The 11847-nt window shown below is 33.6% G+C and overlaps 1 long non-coding RNA gene across 2 annotated transcripts in view; it reads left to right on the top strand.

The window, feature by feature from the left end:
• The first annotated feature begins 8680 nt into the window (after positions 1-8680).
• The window catches only part of LOC115239487, a 47156-nt gene continuing 43989 nt past the window's right edge, over positions 8681-11847 (top strand). For both annotated transcript variants that reach the window (XR_003884639.1, XR_003884638.1), the window contains exons 1-2: positions 8681-8947; positions 9080-9168. This is a non-coding gene — a long non-coding RNA (uncharacterized LOC115239487). The remainder of the gene's footprint in view (positions 8948-9079; positions 9169-11847) is intronic.

Genomic DNA, 11847 nt, shown 5'->3' with positions numbered 1-11847 from the left:
ATTAATCCATTACAATTATTTTCAGATATATAAAATGCGAAATATTTTTCGCAAAACCAAAAAAAAGAAAAATTGAAAAAAAAGTTAAAAGTTAAAGTTTAAAGTTAAAGTTTGATTTTTTTTTTAGAGTTTTTTTATAGTAAAATCAAGCATAGCTTTAAATTTATTATCCACGAATCTCGAAGTTGATACAGGATCAGGAACAATAAGTTCATTTGCAGATTTTTGATTGGCAATTGGTTCATTTATTTCTCGAAGATATTCTATCAAATCGGTCCATAACCACTCACATGGACTGATGGTAAGAAACCAAGTAGCAGGTCCATAATTACATATCATACAATGCAAATTACTTCTAGGTATTCTCCAATATTGTTCTGTATTCCGTAACTTTGAAAATATAATACTTAAGTTAGATTCAAGCTGCTGGTTAGATAATTCCTCCAAATAAGTAGCAGCTGTATATCTTTCACGAGGATTGGTGACATTTATTTTATGAAATATTCTACTATTTAATTGTCGCATATTGTTATCATGTAATAAATAGAAAAGATATTGTATATTTAACCGAAATTGTGAGTGTTGCGACATAAGTCTCATTTTAATATATACAAAATCAGTTATCCGGACACTTCTATCTTCATGCTGTCCATTCGCACCATATGGATATAAATCAGGAAAACATTTTATATCCAAATCTTCATTACGGTGATCCATCTTGAACTTTTATCATTTGATAAAGTGTAGTTGCAGATTCATTTATTCTTTTTTCATACATTGGATATATAGTAAATTGTTCATAATATTGATCTGTTTGCGACATTTGAGTCAATAATGCCTTACATTCTTCCTTAGAAGTATTATTTTTTTCATTTTCTTCATTATCTTCCCCCAAAGTCTGGTCATAAAGTTTCGAATCATGTTCCTGAAACTCAACATCTCGTAATTTGGAATGCAACAAATTTTCAGGAGATGTCGGTAGTATAATATCTGAATGTATAGGATTATTCTGTTTTAACCATATTAAGGCAGTCCATACTTTTTTTACATCGACTAATTTTTCCCAGATTATATTTGCTTTAGTTGGAATATCACGAACTAATATATATAGCTCATGATTTAAATTAATGGGTTCAATCGAAGAACAAATTTTGTTTAACGTTTCGTTTAACTGCAATGGCAAGTGGAATGGTCTACCTTTTACTCTTTATATCTCTGTGCGGTAGATTTTTATTTATTACCGTATGCGCTCTTTGCACAATTTGGAATGCTTTCGCTCGTTGTATAAGATTTCGCTCATAATCATTTAATGTTGTTATTTCTTTTGGTACTGGTAGCACTTCGAGCTTATTGATTCTGCATGTTATTGGCATTTTATTATTTTTGAAATATCGATCACAAAAGTTGCAAATAATATATTTTTCATTAATTTTTAATCTTATATCATTAATAAAATTGTTCCAAACTGTTGTATTATTTTTCTTACAAATTTTTTTTCATAACAATATCTCTTTTGAAGTAATATTTTGTACAAGAAATACAAGCAAACTTTGGAACATCTATCGATCGTTTTGTAAATGCTGTAAAAGTTAAGTAATATTGAGAATGAATTTTATCTTCATTTAAATTAATTTCCACATTAACCTGTATTACAGTTTGTCCTTTTTGTTGAGCCTCAATTGCAATATCTTTTAGAGTGTTTATATCAACATCATTTAATGCTTTATGTAATTTATTTAATTTTTTATTAAAATTAATCAAATTATATATTAATCTTTTAATATATCGTATCATCGGATAATGGGGAGATACCATCTCAATAGATAAAAACCATGATTTACACATTTTGTAGTCGATATAACAGCCATGAGAATGACCTATTTTGTCTTGATGTATTTGATTGTAACAATTATGAGAACATAAAAATTTTTTACGCAGAGTCATTAATGTACAATTTAAAAATTCTTCAAAGCAGCACTTCAAATCGTTAATAATAATCTCTTCCATTTTACAAAAGGAACTACAGCGCCATGCTTTTGTGGTTTTATGTTTTGATTCTATTAAGGGTAAAATGTTAATTGCTTTACCTTCGGAATCCATTATAATATTATAGGTTCAGAAACATTATATGTATGTTAGGTAGTTTCTGCAAAATATAATTCCGAAGAAGCGGTATGTTTATCTTGTCCACAAAACATATTTACATATTCTGTAAGTTTTGATGAAGAACATTCCGTTGCACGTGTCAAACAAACTTCCATTTTTTGTTTACATTTATTAAATGTTCTTTTCATTTGTAAAATATAAACTTTTCTAATATAAAAGCACCATTTTGCTATACATTCAGCTTCCAATCTATTTTCAGACAACGATGACATTCTAAGAAGCTTTGATATATTTCTAATATACTTTTCTTTATTGTATTTCATATTATTTATCAGCATAATATGCTTGTTTTTATTATTTATTTTTGTTTTATTAATTTTGTTTCTATAGTAAATTTTTCCTTTTAATAACACATTGTTTCTATGTAATCTATAATATTCCTTATTTGATTCCTTCAAATAATTTTTGTGTTTTTCATAATATTTCTTATTCGATTTTTTAAAATCATTTTTGAGTTTTTCATAATATTTCTTATTCGATTATTTAAAATCATTTTTGTATTTTTCGTAATATCTCTTATTCGATTTTTTAAAATTATTTTTGTGTTTTTCGTAATATTTCTTATTCGATTTTTTAAAATCATTTCTGTGTTTTTCATTATAATTTTTCTTTTTTGTTAATAAATCATTTCTACGTGATTCATAGTATTTTTTATTTTTTATTTTATTAAGAACGCTTTTTTATCTTTACTAATAACATCTGTCTTACACGATAAAACATGTTCTGAATAAATTTTACAGTTCTTATTTCGCTTTTTACTATCTTCACAATTACAATTTACTTTTCTTTTTATACCATGTTGGTCTCTGCTTAAATCTTTAGTAACATTATTAATATCGACACTATCTTTTATATTATTTTCATTGAATCCATATTCATGATTAATTTGTTTTAAATCAATTAAACCTCCAACTTGAGGAAAATGTTATATTCTATTTGATTGAAACATTTCCGCTAAATGCTGACGCATTAAATTATGGTCATATATAATTCTATCCGGTTGAAGATCAAATAAAAGAGATATTGCAAAGGCTATTGCAAAAACTCCGCAATCATTACCATTAGATTGCAATTGGACTGTTGGAAACTGTACTGGTTGCTTATCAAAGGAATAGAATGGATATAATTTTTCAAGATAGATTTTATGGTGTGCATGCAATCGTTTCATATTCAGTGAGTCATAAATATAAATCATTTTGGTATCGTAATAACTGCAAACCCAATGGCCATCTAAATTAGTTGCTATATCGCTACAGCTATGCAATATTTGAATATGTTTCTGATTTTTAAGAACAGGTTCAATTCTATCAGGACATTGAATTTACCATGGTTCACGTAGTTGATATTTTGAGCAACTTTTCAATAATAAACCGAAATATTCAATATGAATAACTTCTAACCATTTACCTCTAAGAATAATCTGTATATACTGCATACTTAGAGGTAAAATATTTGCAACAAGATTTATATATTTTTATGCATTTATTTTTGTTATGCAAGAACTGACATCTGTTAACAACGTATTTTCCTGAATACATGTATAATTTTGTTTACTATTTTGCGTTTTGTCTGCAGAAATATGTGTTACGTCCTGGCGACCACGATTCTTTGCTTCCGCAACGTTGCGGTAACGATCGTCAGTTGGTGATAAGAATGAACCGTTCAATAAACAAAGCATCTTGTGCCAAACGTTTCTTTTAAATACTGTCATTTGTCAGTAACTACATCCACGAGTATCCGTGGGAAAGACGCAAGGAAATCGGTGATGGAAACCATGCCGGTCTCGAGATAAATAAAAAATAATAGCTTGTAGTAGAATTTCCGGCGGAAGAACAACGAGATAACAAGAACTTTTAACGACATATTTAATAAACTCAGCTGCATTAATACTGATAATAATTTTCTAACGGACAAGTAATAAACACAGCTGCATCAACGTTGACAAAAATAATTATGATATAAGGAAGTAAGACCCTTTTCTAATCAGATCATGTGCGCGAGGGTCTCCCGGAAAGGCTAATGTTTAAGGAACTTTTGAACTAATATCGAACTCACCAACCGACGATCAGCACGGGTAAAAATATGAAAATAGGAGATACCCCCTACCGGATGAGGACACTGGCATGATTCTAATTCGTTAAAATCTTGAAAAATCCCTACTTTTGCATAATTTCAATTCGTTGAGGTTTTTGGAAGATCGCCACTCTTAATATTAGAATACACCCCCACAAGAGGATTATAAAAAAAGAACTCGTAAGACATTCAAGATACACATTTTTTTACATTTCACAATCTCACACTTATTCTCCAGTCTTCAGTCTAACGCAGTCTTATTCTGTGCTTTTGCATCGTAATTCGCGAGTTAGTTACTTGTGCAACCAATATCCTCACTTAGCATCATCTCCAGAGCAACCACGGGTCGAACATCGGGCTACTGACATGAAACACAGAGCGAAACACCGTACAAATTCGTAACTCCTCCACTTCTGAATCACTAATAAAAAAGTAAGTCTAATTGAATAATTTTTCCTTTCCAATTCATAACTACAATTCATAACCGCAGAATGTTTCATTCTTTCAAAATCATTAATCCATTGCGGCAATAAGTCTTAGAAAGTTTAGAACAATAAAATATTTGCCTCGCCACTCTGACTGATGTCCTCCGTATTAATGTAACACCCGCGAACTAAACCACACACTCTCACTCACACAAATTGTTTTATTTTCTTTTTGTAACAGATATTTGTAATAACCAGTATTCAAGACGTTTAACTTCGGGATCATAAAGATAGTGTTTGCGCCCTTTCACTGACTCATCCTTCCTCGAGTCTGGACGTAACATATACAATGATGAAAAAGAATTCTTAAAAGTGTCATGAGTAAAATGCTCAACATCATAACATTCATTTACAATATTATTATTTTTATTTATTATATTATAACGATCAAATGGATCTTTATCATGTTTCTTTACTACTTGCTCCATTGTCATTTCAGTTATATTATTTTTTAATTTAAAAAAATCTGCAGACTTTTCTTGTTCAGTTTTCTTTCGTCGACGTTCTCGTTTTTTTCTAGCTAAGGCTTCCCTTTTTTGTATTTCATTCAAACTAAATAATTTTTTTGGATCATTAGGTCTTATAATTCGAGGAAAATGTTCTATTTTTTCTAATTGAAACATGTGTGCCAAATGTTGATCCATTAAAGTATGGTCATACATAACTGTATCTGGTCGAAGGCCGAATAAAAAAAAAGAATAAAATGGATATAACTTGTCAAGATATATCTTATGATGAGCATGCAAGCGTTTTAAATTCAATGAATCGTAAATGTAAATAGCTTTTGTATCATAACAGCTACAAACCCAATGCCCATTTTCATTAGTAATCATATCGCTACAACTATGTAATATTTAAATATGTTTCTGTTCCTTACAAACAGATTCGATTGTATCGGGACATTGTATTCTCCATTTTTCACGTGGTTGATATTCCGAACAAGATTTTAATAATAATCCAAAGTGATCAATATGAATATCTTCTAACCATTTATCTTCAAATATTATCTGCATCGCATAGGTATTTGGCGATTGAGTATTATCCATTACTTTATTAGCAGACATAACAAATTGAACACAATAAAAATTAGAATCAAGCGACGCGGTAGTGTCGCAACGCCAAGTAAAAAAACGTTTCGGCTTATCAACGGTTTGCCTATGTTGCCTACGTACAGGGGCCGCGACGCTACCAAGTAGCTTATCCGGAGTTTTACGTCTAATAAACTTTCGATTATGCATATTTGAAAGAGAATTGTGTTCAATATGTTGAAATCGGACAACATCGTGTATTTCTACTGCTCTTATTGCCTCGCACGCATATCTAAGCGTATTTAAGTGTATAGATAACAGTATAATATAGACGTGTCTGTCTTTATCACATATTTGAACATAATTTCACATTGTTCATACGGGCTATGTGTCTTCCCATATATCTTCCAAGAGGAATAACATTTTGTTAGGTGTTATATATATATATATATAACAAGTTCACGAGTCGAAAAAGCACCTAACGCTGTCGTATGTAATAAGCGATCAACATTGCCTTCGTTATCAGCTCAGTAGAAACTTTCTACTAGAAAGTGAGAAGAAGACGGAAAACATATGTCTGTTCTTCTCTACTCTCCGAAGCTAGCCGAAGCGCAGAGCGCACACGTACGCGGTTCGCGCTTGTGTGCGTTATCCCCTCCATTGCTGAGCCGTGAGCCGTGTTTCCGGCTACTATAGACATAGTATATCAAGACCGAGCGTTTGCCTTTATTTAAGGAGTGGTGGCCGATGCCCACGTAGAAAAGGACATACTCTGTTTCGTGCCCCTTGCGTTCTCTCTCGCTCGCACGTAGCATGACGAAAGAGAGCGCTATGCTCTGTGCGAGCGAGAGAGAACGCAAGGGGCACGAAACAGAGTATGTCCTTTTCTACGTGGGCATCGGCCCCCACTCCTTAAATAAAGGCAAACGCTCGGTCTTGATATACTATGTCTATAGTAGCCGGAAACACGGCTCACGGCTCAGCAATGGAGGGGATAACGCACACAAGCGCGAACCGCGTACGTGTGCGCTCTGCGCTTCGGCTAGCTTCGGAGAGTAGAGAAGAACAGACATATGTTTTCCGTCTTCTTCTCACTTTCTACCGAGCTGGCAACGATGGTTGCGTTCCGATATTCACTGCCAGTACTGAAAATCTATAGTGCACGTGACGTAGACTATAGATTTTCAGTACTGGCAGTGAATATTGGAACGCAGCCGAAGGCGACGTTGATTGCTTGGCTTATTACATACGATAGCGTTAAATGTTTTTCTGACTCGTGAAATTTTTATTATGCATATATGTGTATATACATATATTGCGACAACTTTTCCTACCGTCTCGCGGCTGAGCGATAAACGCGGCCGCCGACTCGTTCTCTCCGTCGCGCGGGTGTAAATTGCGCCAACGAACAGGAGCTAATTCGCCGAACGGGAGATGCGGAATGATCGTTGACAAAAACGGGAAAACGGAAAAAAAGATCCACGCGCCGGGTGGGAACAGGATGTTAGGAGTCAGGCTTTCTGGCTCTCTCGACCTTACGGGCTGAAGTTTTCTCAGCCCTGCCGGTTTTTCCGGTTCCTCGTACCAGCCCGGGCTGAGGTTTTCTCAGCCCCGCCGGGTTTTCCGGTTTCCGTTCCAGGCGGAGCTCGACGTGACATTCGGGCCTGCCGGCAATACCAAGCCGCCTAATCTGACAGTAGCTATAAGTGCATGTACAGACCGCGCTGTAAATATAGTCGCATGATAGAGATAAATCCGCTAATTCTAAGCTTCTTAGTCATAGACCTGCTAGCCGTAAGCCTGTTAGTAATAAGTCCGCTAGTTGCAACCGCCTCCTAGTCTTAAGGCCTGTCCGTAATAAGTCCGCTAGTTGTAACCGCATGCTAGTAATAAGACCTGTCTAATAATAAGCCCGCTAGTTATAAGATCTGCTAGTAGTAAGCCCCGTCTAGTACTAAGTCCGTTAGTTATAAGGCCTGTTTGTAGTAAGTCCTCTAGTTCTAATCGCGCCGTCCGCGCATGTAAATAAAACCGGGAACGATTGCACGCCGCACCTGTCTTGCGCTTCTCACCGCTTTGCGACCATCGCTTCGCGCCTGCGCGTTATGCAGATTCTACTACCAGCGACCGCCTTCATCGCACGCTATCGCCAGACCCTGCACGCTGTATCTATCTTTCTCTAACTAAATAAAGTATCGCTTCTACCTATACTGTGTCTCGTAAGCTTGGGTCTCCCCTCCTCTCGAACCCGGACACCGACGAGCCGATCCGAGCGTCGAGCGAGGTGACCGCGTTACAAATTGGAATTCGTTAATTTTATTTTTAGTATATAATGTTCAACAATAATATATTACATTATATTATCATTACATTATATTATCTCACAATAATATAGTATAGTTTTATTTATGTAGAATTGGCATTCGTTAATTTTATTGAATCTTATATAGGAAATAAAATATTGCGTAAAGTAGCTCAATTTAACTATACCTATAAATTCATTCACTTTTGTATTACTGTAACATCATTTGTAAAACCTTTGAGTATAATTCGTTATCTCGTCTTGAAAAGCTGACCTCCAAGGCTCCGCTATAGGATCTGGTTCATATGGTTCATAATCTTGCACCTCCTTCCTCAAGTGATCATATTTGAAACTTTGCTTACTCCGTGCATTGTAAAACCTTTGAAAACCCAAGTCATTGTGTTCGATTATAAGCGTTGGATGGTCACTTCCCTCTATCTGTGTGTGATGAAAAGAATTGTAATATTTAATTTAGTTTACATATCTGGTTTTATATATGCTACTGAATGTTTTATATGTGCTACTATATTGTACTTACTGTCTGTTACTACCAAATCTCTATAACCCAATATGTTCATCATTATCATCATAAGTTTCAGATTCTCACGTACGTATGCTTGCACGCACACACGCAAAGCGAGTTTGTCCCTCAAGGCGCGTTTGCAGCGCTCATGTACGATTATTCGCTTGAGTGTGCAAATACGCCTTGAGAGACAATGTGTATGTGCGTGCATACGTATATGATACGTATCAAGCGGTGCGCGGTAGCATCGCGACGTCAAGATATAATAACGTTATAAGGTTAATGTTCGCGACGTCAAGATATAATAACATTATAAGGTTATTAATGTTATATTTGAATCTGCTGCAGAAAATATATTTGGTCCTATCGAGTAAGTAGATTGAAATTTTGTATATATATCTGCTTATATATGTCTGCTTATATATGTTTATTTATTGTTTTATAAGTATATTATTTCTTGATTATATCTGACTATTGTCTAAATTACAGCACTTATTTGCAGGATAAAGCAAAATCAATCAATCCTTTCAAGAAGGCTGGTATACTTTTAGCTGGGATTTCTTCAGCTGGGATTGCATACGGTCTTATACCGTATGCAATCCCAACTGAAGAAATCCCAGCTAAAAGTATACCGGCCTTCTTGAAAGGATTGATTGATTTTGCTTTATCCTGCAAATAAGTGCTGTAATTTAGACAATAGTCAGATATAATCAAGAAATAATATACTTATAAAACAATAAATAAACATATATAAGCAGATATATATACAAAATTTCAATCTACTTACTCGATAGGACCAAATATATTTTCTGCAGCAGATTCAAATATAACATTAACCTTATAACGTTATTATATCTTGACATACGCTACCGCGTACCGCTTGATACGCATCATATGTGTATGCACGCACATACACATTGGCCCGTATTCTGAGCTCACATCTATTTTTAGATGTGCCTCTAAATGTACCTTAGATGACACGATAAATGTGGCGGTATTCTGAGCGCACATTTAGCGGCACATTTAGATGCAGATCACCATTTTTAGCTTAAATGCGCAACTTTATAGTGAAAATCGTATTCTGAACCACATTTATAGCACATTTATACCATTCTCGAGAAATGTACCACTAAATGTGCCCGAGGGCACATTTATACGTACATTTATACTTAATACCGGCGCGTTGTACTTGATGGTACGTAAGTTTGATTAATTTTATCACTGTTATACAATTGATCTCAATAATAAAATTATTACAGATCAAATTTCTGTAAATAATAGAACTTTTTTACATAACAATATTAATGATATTTGGTCAATTCTGAAATTTCTTCTAAAAGTGTAGTTGTGTAAAGTGCAATGAAGGGTACATTTTGTTTGGCACTATTTTCATTTGGAAGAATTAATTAGAACGAAGAATCTCTAATTCTATCACTGTTATACAATTGATTTCATTAATAAAATTATTACGGATCAAGTTTCTGTAAATAATAGAACTTTTTTACATAACAATATTAATGATATTTGGTCAATTCTGAAATTTCTTCTAAAAGTATAGTTGTGTAAAGTGTAATGAAAGGTGCATTTTGTTTGACACTATTTTCATTTGGAAGGATTAATTAGAACGAAGAATCTTGAACTTTGAAGCAAAACTAGCTTGAAAGAGCACACTCAATTGCAATATCATGGATGTATTTGACGATTATGGCTTAAAATAAATAATAAAATTAAAAAGTTGAAAGAGGCTCGAATGATAAATATCAATAAATATTGATAAATATAAATTTTCTTCTTATTAATTATGGCTTAGTTTATACCAATATACTTTAATACGTATTATACTGGCCAATCATAGCCATTCCTCTTAAAGAATGGAACGACTGTGATTGGACAGAATTTATTTTACGTATTAATATATATTATAAACTAGGCCATTGATCATGCGATTGAAATTTGGGAAATAAAAGCAGTGCGTGATCGTGACCCGCGGGTATTTCGAAATAGAATAGACGTTTTTGAAGACATTTATAATGATCACAAGTTCTGACAAAAATATCGGTTAATTAAAGAATGTTGTTATAATTATATGCGCGTTTGCGTTTTGTATTGCAGTAGAAATAAAGATCTAAGTGGAATTTACTAATTTAGCTTATGGCGCGTGATATAATGAACTGTTTGAAGGCCAATCACAGTGCCGTATGCGCGTAATAAGCATAATATATATGCAACATGGTACATAAATAAATAAATGTACCTCTAAAATCATAAATGTACCTCTAAGTTAGAGGCGCTATAAAAATGCGATGAGAATACGATATTTTTATATATACTTGGCGTCGCGACGCTACCGCGTCGCTTGATATTATAATTTTGTTCTTTTCTTCACAAACAGATAGAGAAATTCAGTAGCAAAAAGATAAAGAAGAGCCTAGCCTGCCCAACAAAAAGTAAGCAGCGAAAGATTTAATACGGTTTGTCGAAGAATCAAACAGCAATTTTCGAGAACTATCAAATGATGTCCGACATTACATTTAAGGCATTGCGAAGACAACTGCCAATATGAACAGTGCAACTGCGAACGAAAATTGGTTGGAACAAAATTGCGTTATACAGTATTGGCAAAAAGCTTGAAGTCTGGACGTATGATGTGCATGGGAGCAAACTATAACAATACTAAATAGGATTCAATAAAATTAACGAATGCCAATTCTACATAAATAAGACTGTATTATCAATAATAATATATATGTGCAAAAATAATATATGATATATATGTGCTTATATTATATTATCTCACAATAATACCATACAGTTTTATTTATGTAGAATTGGCATTCGTTAATTTTATTGAATCCTATTTAGTATTGTTATAGTTTGCTCCCATGCACATCATACGTCCAGACTTCAAGCTTTTTGCCAATACTGTATAACGCAATTTTGTTCCAACCAATTTTCGTTCGCAGTTGCACTGTTCATATTGGCAGTTGTCTTCGCAATGCCTTAAATGTAATGTCGGACATCATTTGATAGTTCTCGAAAATTGCTGTTTGATTCTTCGACAAACCGTATTAAATCTTTCGCTGCTTACTTTTTGTTGGGCAGGCTAGGCTCTCCTTTATCTCATTGCTACTGAATTTCTCTATCTGTTTGTGAAGAAAAGAACAGAATTATAATATTTAATTTAGTTTACATATCTGGTTTTATATGTGCTACTCAATATTTTATATGTGCTAATTAATTGTACTTACTGTCTGTTACTGCCAAATCTCT

This window comes from Formica exsecta, unplaced genomic scaffold (assembly GCF_003651465.1).
Source record: "Formica exsecta isolate Colony F162 unplaced genomic scaffold, ASM365146v1 scaffold381, whole genome shotgun sequence".
NCBI classification, from domain to species: Eukaryota; Metazoa; Arthropoda; class Insecta; order Hymenoptera; family Formicidae; genus Formica; species Formica exsecta.
The sequence above is the reverse complement of the archived record's forward strand: the minus strand, read 5'-3'. Positions and strand labels throughout refer to the sequence as shown.